Genomic DNA, 12651 nt, shown 5'->3' with positions numbered 1-12651 from the left:
ACCTGGTCCGGACTCCAAGGCTGCACTGCCCTTAGGGATACCGGGTGAGGAAAAGTCTAGGATCAAAGCGTTGTGGTCACTCTCTCCCCTGGGTACCACCCTGAAGTCTTGAATCATATGCCAGGCGCTACACTCAACAAAGATATAGTCAAGGCGTGCCTCCCTCCCAGGTTTGTTAAAAGTACACATAGGAGGGTTATCCGACTTTACAGGGCCGTTACATGCCCTGATTGAGAGATTCAGTGTCAGGGTCGTAATTTGTATAGCCAATGGTGTCCATGACCTTACCGAGGACCCCGCCACTTGTGGAATTTTCCAAACATCATCCTCCTCCTGGTTTACCCCATCCAGCAGACCCTCAAGGGGTTCGAAGTGGGAGTTGAGGTCTCCCCCTACCACAAGCGTGACTCCCTCAGGAATATCACTTAGGAAGGAGGAGAGCTCATCAATGACTCCAGACTCAGATGTGACACTCACAGGTATAGAGTAAATATTGACCAAGGCGAGTCTGGAGCCATTCTGCCACTCTAAGACCACACACTGCACATCCTGTGATGCCGTATCCATAACCCTGGCACTGCAGTCCAAATGTGCTCCTATCCAAATCATTAATACCCCCAACGGTCTGCCTCTCCCCCCCCCACCTTGCAGCGACCAAGAATGAGGCAAAACCTGATCGGAATTGCTCTTCCCGTGCCCACGTTTCCTGGAAGAGACATATATCATTCAAGTCTATCAAAGGAGCCCCACTCGGGGCAGGCCAGTTTATTGCTGAGACCTGCCACATTCCAGGAAAGGATTTTTAATACAGTTGAGCCAGAAAGGGTACATTGGGCTTGCGAAGTATGTTCTTCATCCGTAACACCCATCGGGCCGTGGTGCAAGGGCTCTTGGCACAGGGGCCAATTATCAGGGTTATCCACCGCTGTCCCCATCTGAGCCGTTCTCCCAGGGCCTGCTTCCTGGTTGCTACACAGATTTAGTGCGGCCGCCCCCCTGTCTCTACCCCTGAGGCCTACTTTACTCTGTAGTCAGTCTACCTGATCAAGGCAGCTATACCTATTAGTGTGTGAATAATGAATGGGCATAGATGCTTCATAATGATTGGACCTATACCCTCTGCTTTGAGACCTTGGACCCACCCTGGTCCACCCTTCTTCGAGCCCTGGGTACAGTCGACTATTTGAAGGTGGATAGAAAAAAGACAATGGGAATGGCTGAATTACTGTGTCTCCCAGGTTGCCCAACCAATTGCAGATATGAGAGACAATCACTGGGTTCCTAAAGTTTACCAGGATACAGTCACCCTTAATTTTCTTCACAGTGTATCCCACCCACGAAACCCGCCGGACCATCAATATTTCACTTTATTGGTAGAAGGGGCCTATGGATATTCAACCAACTTGCCACTTTATTTTTTAAGGAGTCAAAAGTTTATAATGCAGGATTACTTAGCTCAGGGACACCAGTTAGGACCACTACGTGAGGAGCAGCCTCTGGAGGTAGATTAACTACATTTTTCCGGTTTGCTCTGCTGGGATCATGATCAGGACGATCACCAGTCACCGTAGTCTTCCTTGCCAACCTAATCGAGTTCGCGGCTAGTGCAGACACAGAACTCTGTGCTAAAGAAGAGGGGATTGATTGCGCAGAGGCAATTACCGAGATGGGGGGGGTTGGGTGGATGTGCAACAGCTAAACTTGGGGGGCTAAATGATTGAGCAGTTACTGAAGTCGCGAGTTTAGGTGGCTGGGCAATTGCCGAACTGAGGGGTTTATCTGAAGAAGCAGCCCCCTCATTAGCCACAGACACTCTCTAGGTACTCCCCATACTATTCAATTGGTCCACAATGCCCCCGGTGGCCGTTTCTATTGCTTGTAACCTGCAATCAATACGGTCAAGCCTAGCCACTATGGGATCCAACAGAGTTTTCAAAGTGTTACTAAGAGTATGGGTAAACTGTTCCCCCCCACCGGTGGGCCCCTCCCCAAATCTAAAAGCGGTAGGCTGCACCACCGACAGGGTTTGGGGGGGTTGGCTGTAGCTATCATTAACATTAACTGGTGGAAGGGGTACCCAGTCCACTGTAGGACCCCTAAACTCAGGAATAGTGGGGCCTTGATCTAATTTGGCCTTTTTTCCCCCCTTAGTTTGCCTCCCTCGTTTCCTTTTTGGGACAGCCCCTTCCCTCATTCCTCGTGACTTTCGCGCCAGGATACTCTTGAGTAATTGTGCGTGCAATAAATATCCTTATAACATAACATATAACATAACTTGGGTGTACTAGACACCCCCCCCCCTCCTGATATCAAACCAGCTTCATTAGTGGGGCTGGTGTGACCTCAGGTATAGCCTGAAGAGAGTCTCTGTGCGGTAGTGGGCTAGACCTTAACTCATGCAAAACAGTTGTTATCGTCTGATCAATACTGTCTAAGAGAGCTCTGTGGGAAACATTGGCCTTTTCAGGGGTTTTGACGTTGGCTAATAGGCCTAGAGAGGAACGTCTGACACTTTCAATTCCTTGTGAGAGTCGTCTCTCTAAAATGGTTAGTTCATTATTCACCAGTGAATTAGCTCTGATGATAAAATTGTCCAAAGTACCTGCCACCGTGGAAGTTGATGTCGTGGCTTTACTTCTCGTTTCCCTGGATGTCATTGTCATTACTCTTGACTGAATCCCCCACAGGAACTGTAATGGAGCGTAATGGAGTCTAGTGTGCCTCCTAATCGAGTAGCCACGGGCAAAGAGAAGGGGCCCGGTCCGGTCCTGATCGGTCTTGAACGGGCTTAAACGGGCCAGCCCTTTGCCCGGGCTTAGCCCGGCGCCCGCCCGTGCGCGTAGATGGGCGAGGATTAATAGGGAGGCGTAGCGGGCAGAGGACCCAGGTGCGGCCGATGACTATACTGCTATGCTACCTGGTCCTCGCAGTCCCGCTGTCCCACTGGTCCGGTGTTGCCGCCCCAAGTCGGCGTTTCCTCCAAGTAAAAGTCCTCGGTTGGCAGGAGCAGGGAGTCTCTGTTCTCGAGCGGCACCCAATGTTAGCCAATGGCTGTGTCCACTGTGAATGACACCGCCGACCGCAAGGTCTACTTCTGTCGGTGGTAGTTGATTCAGAATGTGCGTTTAGCAAGGTCAGGCTCCCGCCATATTGGCGTCTGAAATGAAAAGATTCCTCAAATTTACTACAGCGTCACTATCACTACAAGTATGTTGGGACATGTCTACAGAGGTTGTAGACCAATGCTCTGTAACTAACACTTCACAAACGAGATTCCACAACATTCCTGCTGATGTCCCCAGGATTACCGCTGTGAATTTTTAACCTGGCGATGACGGAAATAAGGTGTTCATACCAATTGGAGATTGTACAATGTGTACACCACTGAAATTCACACATGTGGAGCCCAGAATGAGTATTTAATGGTAAACATTGATGTCAGTCAGTACATATGTGGATGGATGTGTAATACTTACATATCCAGTACTGTTTGTTCACATGATTAATTTGGCTTTCTCCTCACAGATGTTACTGTGGACACTCAAGCCTAGTCTAAATGTATGAACACCAAACTTCAGTAATAAAACGCTAGGCTCCAGTGTACCTGCCATTCTTAGACCTTCAAACCATGGAAGACAGAGATGTCATGAAGAAGTTCTGTCTGAATATAAAATACCCATACAGGATAGTACTCACTGCACCATGTGGGTTCATGACAGCCTGATGGACTGGGCCACAGTCAACGTAGCACATGACTCCAAATCCCCATGTGCACAATAGAAGTGGACTGAAGTATATCAGGGGCTAACACTGTCATAACCAACAGCCATGCAAATTATGGAAATTTGAAGTGCAAGTCGGCTAAGCAAACACAGCAGGAACTGATTGTGTGACATAAGATGATGATTTAGGTACAAGTCCAAAACACATATGTGGACGTATGTTCTTTACAAATCATACAGCAATAGGCCTACATAATTCCCTTCATGTGTGGTGAATCACATTTGTTACTTCAACCCATAAAACACATATCCAATCTACATCATTGTAAGATCTTCAAGACAAATGAGGTCGACATTGTCCAAGAGAAGTAGAAATACCCACCATATGACATCCCACATAATTCCATGTCATCCAACATGCCCATCCATGGAACAGTTAGCCTCTCCGGTGCCATTTACATGATTTACAAACCTCTGGTAATTGCCCAGCAAGCTAGGTTTAAGAGCCAAAACTGTAGTCACACATTACAAAGTAAATAGTAACTTCACAATGATAACAGAAAGAAAAAGTGGCAGGACTCAAGTGTTGTCAAACAAAAGGATTGGCTTTATTCAGATCAATACCAAACTTTAAAAAAAGATTTGTTAGGCCATTTGCCAGTCCACATGGATGCTGGTGGGGCAGATGACCAATTGGTTTGCCACCAAACCTACCTATAAAATACTGCCAGGGGTACCTCCCCAAGAACTGGCATCTATTGGGCATGCCAGGCACCTCAAAGATCTCAAATGGAGTCGGGGTGTTGGGCTTGAGAGTGGCGGACTTTGCCCTGGAGGTTTTGTTTGGGGGGTTTGGGAGGGGTCTTGCGAGTTCTCTTCCTCTTGGTTTAGGAGGGGTGGTTCTTGAGGTGGAAGGGTTGGGTATGAGAATGAAAAAAGGGGGCCCTGGGTTGGGGGTAGGTGGTGAGCTCTCCAACATGGCAAATTCCAAGGGAAGGGACGTATTGGTCACAGGTAGAGGGCCTGGGATAATCATAAGTGGGTTCAGGTTGGGAGGTAGAGAGAGTGTAGGTGGCCCTGTTGTTGCTGCAGGTGTGTGTTGTGTAGGTGAGTGTGAGCATCTGGGTGTAGTGTGTGTGTGTAATGGATGTGCAGGGGATGGGGAATGGGGTGGAAGTGTCTGTGGGTACGTCAGTTGTGTGTGCGATGATGGTGGGTGTTGATGGGTGAGTGTGTGCATGTGTGCCTTTGTGTGTGCTGCATATATCTTTTTGGGTGTGTGCACGTACAGATGTGTGTGTGCTGAGACAGGCAAGGGAATAGGATCTTTGGGCGGGGTGGGGTAGTAGAAGAATGTGGGATGGAAGGCTGGGGTAAGTGTAAGGCTGCCATCAGTGAGGAAGCCGGAACCTAAAGCGATATCTGTAGGGCAGGCATACCACTGTCAATGCCTTCCAGGTAAGCAACCATCTGAGACCATTGGCTGCCCAGACACTGGATGGCATTGAGCAGTGCAGTCGGCCCAACAGAGATCTGCCTCAGGAGGGCAATAGCCTTCTCACTCAGGGCAGCTGGGGGCTCAGGGACAGGGACTGAGGTGCCTGGAACTGAGGAGACAGCTCAGCTCCCCTCTTAGGGGAGCAGGCTTAGACAACTAGGTGTGGAGCAGCTTGGAGGGCAGAGATGGAACGGGGAGGCAGTCAATGATGGCACATTACCAGGATAGGTGGGGTCAGTCACCACTAAGAAGTGACCACTGGAGTCCGACTCTGTGGAGGAAGTTGTTAAGTCTGAGTCCTCCGTGGCACTACTCTGACCCTCAGGGCAACTGGGTCCATCCGTATCAGTGTCCCGATCAGACCCACTTTGGCCAGCTGCTACCCCACAACCAGGGCCCTGTTTCCTCCGTTCATCTGGGTAAATCCTGAAATTACATATGAGTTTGGTCAATTCCAACTGCTTAGACACATGGCATGAACAGCTCATTACAAATAACACAACAAATGTGCATGTATCACATCATTTATTAGGATGGCTAAATTGTCTACATTACAACATTAGCATTAGCACATTCATGAATACAACATAAATTCTCAACAGTTGTACACAACGATGTCTGGACCACAGTCTGCCACAATCACATAAGTTAGCTTGTCTCCACTCCATCTTCATGTACGTAGCAGGATATAACATTACCATGTACACTTAGGCCCTTTTGACATACAACAGTGACCAGGTGACATCAACTAGCATGCCCATAAAATAATACATCCCTAACCATTCCACACAAGGCCTAGCTACAGCAACTAGTCATGTCTCTAAACCCACCTCGTGATGATCTGACAGACACCTGATACAGCCATCTTCCTGAAATATGTGCAGTACCAAGAAGGTTGTGTCATGGAAGTGCCCATTCCACACTGTTCACACAACCCGAATGAAACTTCTTCTTTTGTCCTGTATCACAACACTCTCTACAAAGGTGAAACTGTGTACCTTTGCTACATGTCACTTGTCTCATACCAATTTAGAATGGAGACAATGTGGCTGAAAGTTGGGTGAGATGCCCTCACATATACCCATACGACATGAGACCACCTAGGCCTAGGGACATGCTCACTCCTGATTGGTGTATTCACCAGTACCAATATCCCATAGTATACTGTGAAGGCATTACAACAGGCAAAGTTCATGAGACTCAAGGAATATCTTGCCAATTAAGAGAAGGTTAAACTTGTGGACAATAGGGAATGGACATCACAACACCTCGACTTGTCTAACAAACGCATAAACCAATGTGTAACTGAGTGTACACACTCACATATGACCCCAACATGTCAGCATTACACTACCTGCTGCATGGCAGTAGCCAGTTAATGAACTTCCAATATTCCACATGTGCATGTCCCCTAAATGTATACTCACACCTCAACGGCATTAAACATCATATTGTGAAACAGTACTGTAAGTACTCCGACCATGTAGGTCATTGCCTCATCACTTGGAACCAAGATATTACAATGAACAATGTATTTGGGTATGGTTGAGACATCCACCCATGTCTACATACCCCTCTATGTCACTACACATGACATGTATGCACATCATCATTCCCAAAATTCCTTGATACATTGGGCAACACATACCATTGTGATGGACACAGACTTCAAATTATGTAGACCCATAGATACTGTAGCAAACACTTGTACATATGATGGTACAACACAGATATGTTACACATGCCAACCAGTCCTACACATGCAATGTCTCTTCAATTGTGTTTATCATCAGTCATCTTCCATGTTGATGTGGTCGCTGTTGCCTGTAATAGATGGTTAGGCATGATTCAGATTAGGCCACTGTAACCTTGAGGGTATACAAGGAGGGAAGGAGCCACTGTTAAGGTCTTTGTAAAGAGGTTTATTGGGGTTATTATGCTAGACAGCACATTTAAAGTCAATATACAGTTCCAGGGGACTTGGGGTAATTTCCTGCTTTGTCTTCGGGTGGAGTCTCCACAGTTTGGTCTTTGCGGCTTGCCCGGTATCCACAGGAAAACAAAAGAAAGGTGGCAATTACTTCACTGCCTGGCTTTACGTAATTGAAGGGGAAGGGAGTGAGGATAACTAATGTGGGAAGAAAAGAGACTGAACCACCATCACCAACAACGACCTCACATATACGGAACCCGACGTGCTGTGAAGTGCACAAAGCAACTGGTGTGTCCTGGTCCCTCCCACTCCCTCCGTTACCCGGTTCCCCCTTTCTTAATATGCAGAAGGTTACGGAAACGACCCCGTACCTGATTGAGCCACGCGTCTTCCTGAGCGTGGCTGGGCGGTGCGTGGGCCCGTTGGCCTCCTGGCTTCTCCCTCGGTGGGGACTTGGACTCTCTCTCTTGCTCCGACGTTCCGATGTCGGCTTGCTTCGTCCCGGGTCCTCTGCTTCTCCCGTCCGACTCGGCGTCCTCCGTTGCTCGTTCTCCACGTCTGCTTCTTCTCTGGGGCTCGATGTCTCCTCGGCACAGCAGCAAAACCGCTTCTTCCGGGTCCTCCTTTTCTTCGACGTCTTCTCCTGGTGATAGGCTGATCTCCGCTGACGTCAGATGGGCGGATTCACGGCCAAGGGAATCCAGGCTTCCCTTAAAGGGCCCGGACCAATCCTGCAGGGAAGACGGAAAGTCAGTCACGGGGAGCGATCCTGTTGCTTTTTTTGACCCGGTGACAACCGCACAGTACTCACCCCTCCTAGCTGCTGTTGGGCCCTCAACTGCCCATCAAGCTCCGGGTAGGGCACCGCCAGGATGCAGGCCATTAGGGGAGTCAGTGTCCGGTGCGAGCCCCTACCACATGGGGAGGACTTCCCCAGCTGGACCACCATGATCTTCTCGGTCCAGCGTCTCAGGGCCTCCCACCTCTTCCTGCAGTGGATGCTGCTCTGGGGATGGACCCCCAGGGACCGCACTTTCCGGGCAATGGATTTCCACACTTCCTGCTTCTGATGGGTGTCGATCTGTATGGACACAATAGATGAAGAGACTGAGTGGACTCGCAAGACTAGGGTCATCTGTCTGGCTGATCAAGCAGTTGTATACACCTAGCATGACCATGAATAAGCTGTCACCACCCCAAATGTGTAGACTTCCATGATGAACATACACACTGACTTTAAACCACAATACACTAGTCATCTGATGAGTGCACCCAGCTCAGGTCAGGTCCTCTACTGATTCTGCCAGCCTACTTACATCATGTAGCCCAGGGACATAACACATGTACTGTGAATGTAGTCTAAATGTACCACAACACGCCATTGGGAGCACATGACAGCTAAAGTGCATGTGCTTGACAGTACAGACACTTTCATACCCCAGATGTGCGACTCTATCCATGCTGATCACAACATAACTTTTACCACTAAATGTAATACATCCCAAAACATTGGTCACCATGGAAAACCGGCCAAGTTTCACACTGTGTGCTCACAATCTGGAAACGAGTGGTCATTTGGACAACTCAATGTAAAATAGTACTATGATTGAGTGTTTGGGCGATGTCCTGCTAGCAAAGGATACCAATTTGGCCATTTGTGGCACTCTCACAGGGATTACATGTTATGCTGATTTACTATGCTTATTTGTAAAGCGCCTGGCTACCCAAAGGCTTCCCAATGATGCGTGAGGCATAGCCTGTGTAAGGCAGAGCAGTAGTGGGCAAGTTGGCTAGTGAGGATTGTGAGAAGGTGGCCTGATATGCAGTGCTCACTATTCTAGTGAACACTAGGTATCAGTCCAGCAACCCTTATTGATGATTGGTTGTAAGTCAACCTTATAGACCAGCTATCCTAGTAGCGTGGATACGAGCAGTCTAAGGCTAAAGACTCGAGAGGGCGTGTTAAGCCAGCTGTTATACCACACATATACCCCTTGAACACCAAGTGAAAGGACACCACACAAGTGTTATGAAAATAAACAAGGTATTTATTAAGAATCACAACAGCCCTGTACTCTTTATGAGGACAGGGTACTAAGCACAAAACAAAACTCTTACGAAAATACTTAAGTTAGCACAGTATACACAAATGCCCGAGGGGCACGGAAAACCATATATTCTGAAAGTGGAATGCGAAATTACTAGCAGGTAAGTACAGTACTAATAGGCTTTGGAATCGCTAGATCTTGACTATAGAATCTTCAGATTACTTCTAGGAGACCCAGGGGACTCGGGTGCAGAGTGTGCACTCTCACGCGTGATGCGGGACAAAGTCTATGGTAGCTAGTAAAGACAAAGTTAGTGTTCTCGGGCGAACCCGACCTGGTAGGAGGAAAACGAAAGTGGATTCTGACCCTTGGATAGTGAGGCTATGCTGGGGCACCAAAATGCCGAAGTTACCTAGCCCAGGGGCTGCAGCTGCATAGGACTCAAAGGACGTCGGGAATCCTCGTAGACGGACCAGGAGCCTGGAAGAAAGAAGTTGCTGGCAGGCGACCAGTGAAGAAAGTTCGATGGATCCAAGCCTGGATCGAAGGAAGATGACACCTGAAAGCAGAGGGGACCAAGTTCGAGACTACTAGCCAGTAGTCAGGTGGCACCAGGAGGGCACCGGATGGTAGTCACCTCGACTAGGTGAGTGGGTGACGCTGTGTTCGCAGATCTCACGGACCAGGAGGCGTTGTCGGCGACCAGGATGGAGGAGCGAGCTGTCCCACGAAGATTGAAGCTGTCGGCGTCGCTGGACCCAGGATTGGGCAACAAAGCCTTGGCAAATTCAAGCCCACGCGGTGGACTCAAAATGGCGTCTGGAGTGGACCAGGAGGGTCCGGGGTGCCTCTCTTGAAGAAGGAAGCAAGGGCCAGTCTGGAGCAACCAGACCAGCAGCAGTGATGTCGTCGGGCGTTGTGTAGAAGGCCACAAGCCAGCCGGCTAGTAGCCACAAAGCGCGTTGAGCACGCAAAAGCAGAAGGGCCCCACGCAGATCGTGGAGATGCTGGAGGGCTGATCTTCGGTGCTGGCGCTGCTCAGGGTTGGGGCTTCTCGGACCCCAAAGCACTCACCAGTGGAGCACACGATGGGCTTGTTGCAAAGAAGTCGTGCAGTCTTGGCGATCGTCGGTCCCTCGAGGTCTCGTCGCACTCACAGTTCTCAGCTTTGCTGTAGAGGTGAGTAGAGGTCAGAGGTGCCAGGGAAGCCAGGTCTCGTCGAGCTGGGTCCTCGTATTCGTGAAGAAGGACTTGCAGCAGACCGCAGTGTTCTTAGGATGGTGCCCGCTTGATGCAGGGTGACTACTCCTTAGCCACAAGGGAGAATCTTGAAGAAGGAAATCTTGATGCCTTTCGTAGAAAGTCGGGTCTTGATTCCAAAGATGATCTAATTTGAACAGGGGGCCCGCTCCCATCTTTATACTAAAAAAGGGGGCTGACCCGGTGACTAGGTCCTGCCTATGGGTGGGACTAGGAGGGGGGTGGTTACACCCCTCTGCTATGCCGGACTTTCCCCAGGCCAGGGGCTGGTGTGCCCCTGGAACTGGTTCTGACCGGCCTATGCGTAGTGAGCACCGGGGTGCCACTCAGCAGTCACCTTCCTGAAAAGCCCTGCCTACCCAGGATACACAAAACCATGTCTGGGATGGTGCTAGCACCGCCCCGGACAGGAAACCCTTTGTCCAAGCCTCCCTCGCTGGAAGGACTCCCAGCAGCAGGAGGTCAGACTTGTGTCTGTGGTGGCAGCATCCATTTTGTGGAGCTGAGGCTTTAGTTAACTTTAACCGGGGTTCACAGTTACATACATGTCGTGTCCCTCTAGAAGGGTGGAATGCTAACCCCGTCGCCAGAATTGGCGAGGGGTTAGTATTCCAATTCGTATGACACCTTACTCGACATGTTTTGATAAAGCAATACCAAAGTTAGCATTTAACCGCGAGGATTATAATGCACTTAAGAGTATATGGTATGCGATATCATGGAACAGCTATTAGGACTTGGTTCCGCAAGCTGCAGACAGGCTCAGCTCATGCCAGAGCACCATCTCACCCGATTCCAAGCACTCTGCCTTCAGGATTGTCAAGGCCTGCCATAGGAGTGACTGATAGGAATCTGTGTGTCCATTTTAGGGTTAGGTATAGGTATACTACACCTACAGCAAAGGGTGATTACACGACTTTGCCCCAGCTGTCATGCAGCCAGTTGTGTCAAATTTAGGAGGCCAGCCAGGGGTGGCATAATACATGCTGCAGCCCCTGGCAGCCCTGGGTACACCCATGCCCTGAGTTACAGGGTCTGATAGGGTGGCCCAGTACCAATTGGAAATGCACCTAGGGTACATGGAATCCATTTTAAAGAGAGAGCAGTAGGCCTGGGGTCCTGATTGGCAGGATCCCAGGTCGACTATGTCAAAAAACCAGCTAAAACACAGGGCAAAAAGTTGGGGGCAACCATAGTCAGGATGTACCTTCCTACAAGGATATATGCAGGTTTTTAGCATTCTCCTGAAGCAAAGCTCATTTGTTTAGTTTCTGGGTTCAACTAGCATAGAGTTCCATAGTTTTGGAGTCAGTTATGAGAACGACCTGCTGCCCCATCTCATCCTTTGAATTCTTGGCACCTTCAACAGTTGCGCCTTTGAGGATCTTAAAGTCCTATAAGGAGTATAAGGTGCTGGAAGGTCCATTATCAGAAAATGCCCCTCGGATTTGTTGCTCTATGACCCAGACTTAGGGCCAGATGTAGGTAATCCATTTTTACTGATTCTAAAATACCGAATTTTACCGATTCGGTATTTTAGAATCGGTAAATGGGATGTAGATAATAATTCGGAAAATGTTACCGAATCGGTAGGATTCGGTATTTTAGAATCTTTATTTACCAATTCGGTAATTCTCATGCATTCCTGTGGGCCTGGAGGCCCATAGGAATGAATGGGAAGCCAATCACTATTACTGATTCGGTAAATACCGAATCGGTAATAGGGGGAACTCATTCAAGGGTGGCAAGGTGTCACATTGAAACCCTGTTGCACCCCTGAATAGTGCTTGTGTGCACATGTGGCACACATACACGCCCTAAGGGCATGTATGTCTGCCACATGGCACTGTTGAAAATGCACAGAATTGCATTTTCAAAGGTATTCGGAATTTACCACCAACTTATAGTTGGTGGTAAATAACGAATCCTTAAAGCACATAAGCACTCTTAAAAGTTGCTTCCTACATGCCATTTACCGATTCGATAAATACCGAATCGGTAAATAATGATTCAGTAAATACTGAATCGGTATATACCGATTCGGTATTTACCGAATCATCCCCTACATAGGAAATGGCCCAATACCGGTCGGTAAGCCTGAAATTTACAGAATTTCTGGTTTATCGCCCGGTAATGGGCCACCTACATCTGGCCCTTAATGTCTTAAAATTGATTCTTTTTTTTACTGGG

The sequence above is a fragment of the Lissotriton vulgaris genome, chromosome 9 (assembly GCF_964263255.1).
Source record: "Lissotriton vulgaris chromosome 9, aLisVul1.2, whole genome shotgun sequence".
Taxonomy (NCBI): domain Eukaryota; kingdom Metazoa; phylum Chordata; class Amphibia; order Caudata; family Salamandridae; genus Lissotriton; species Lissotriton vulgaris.
The sequence above is the reverse complement of the archived record's forward strand: the minus strand, read 5'-3'. Positions refer to the sequence as shown.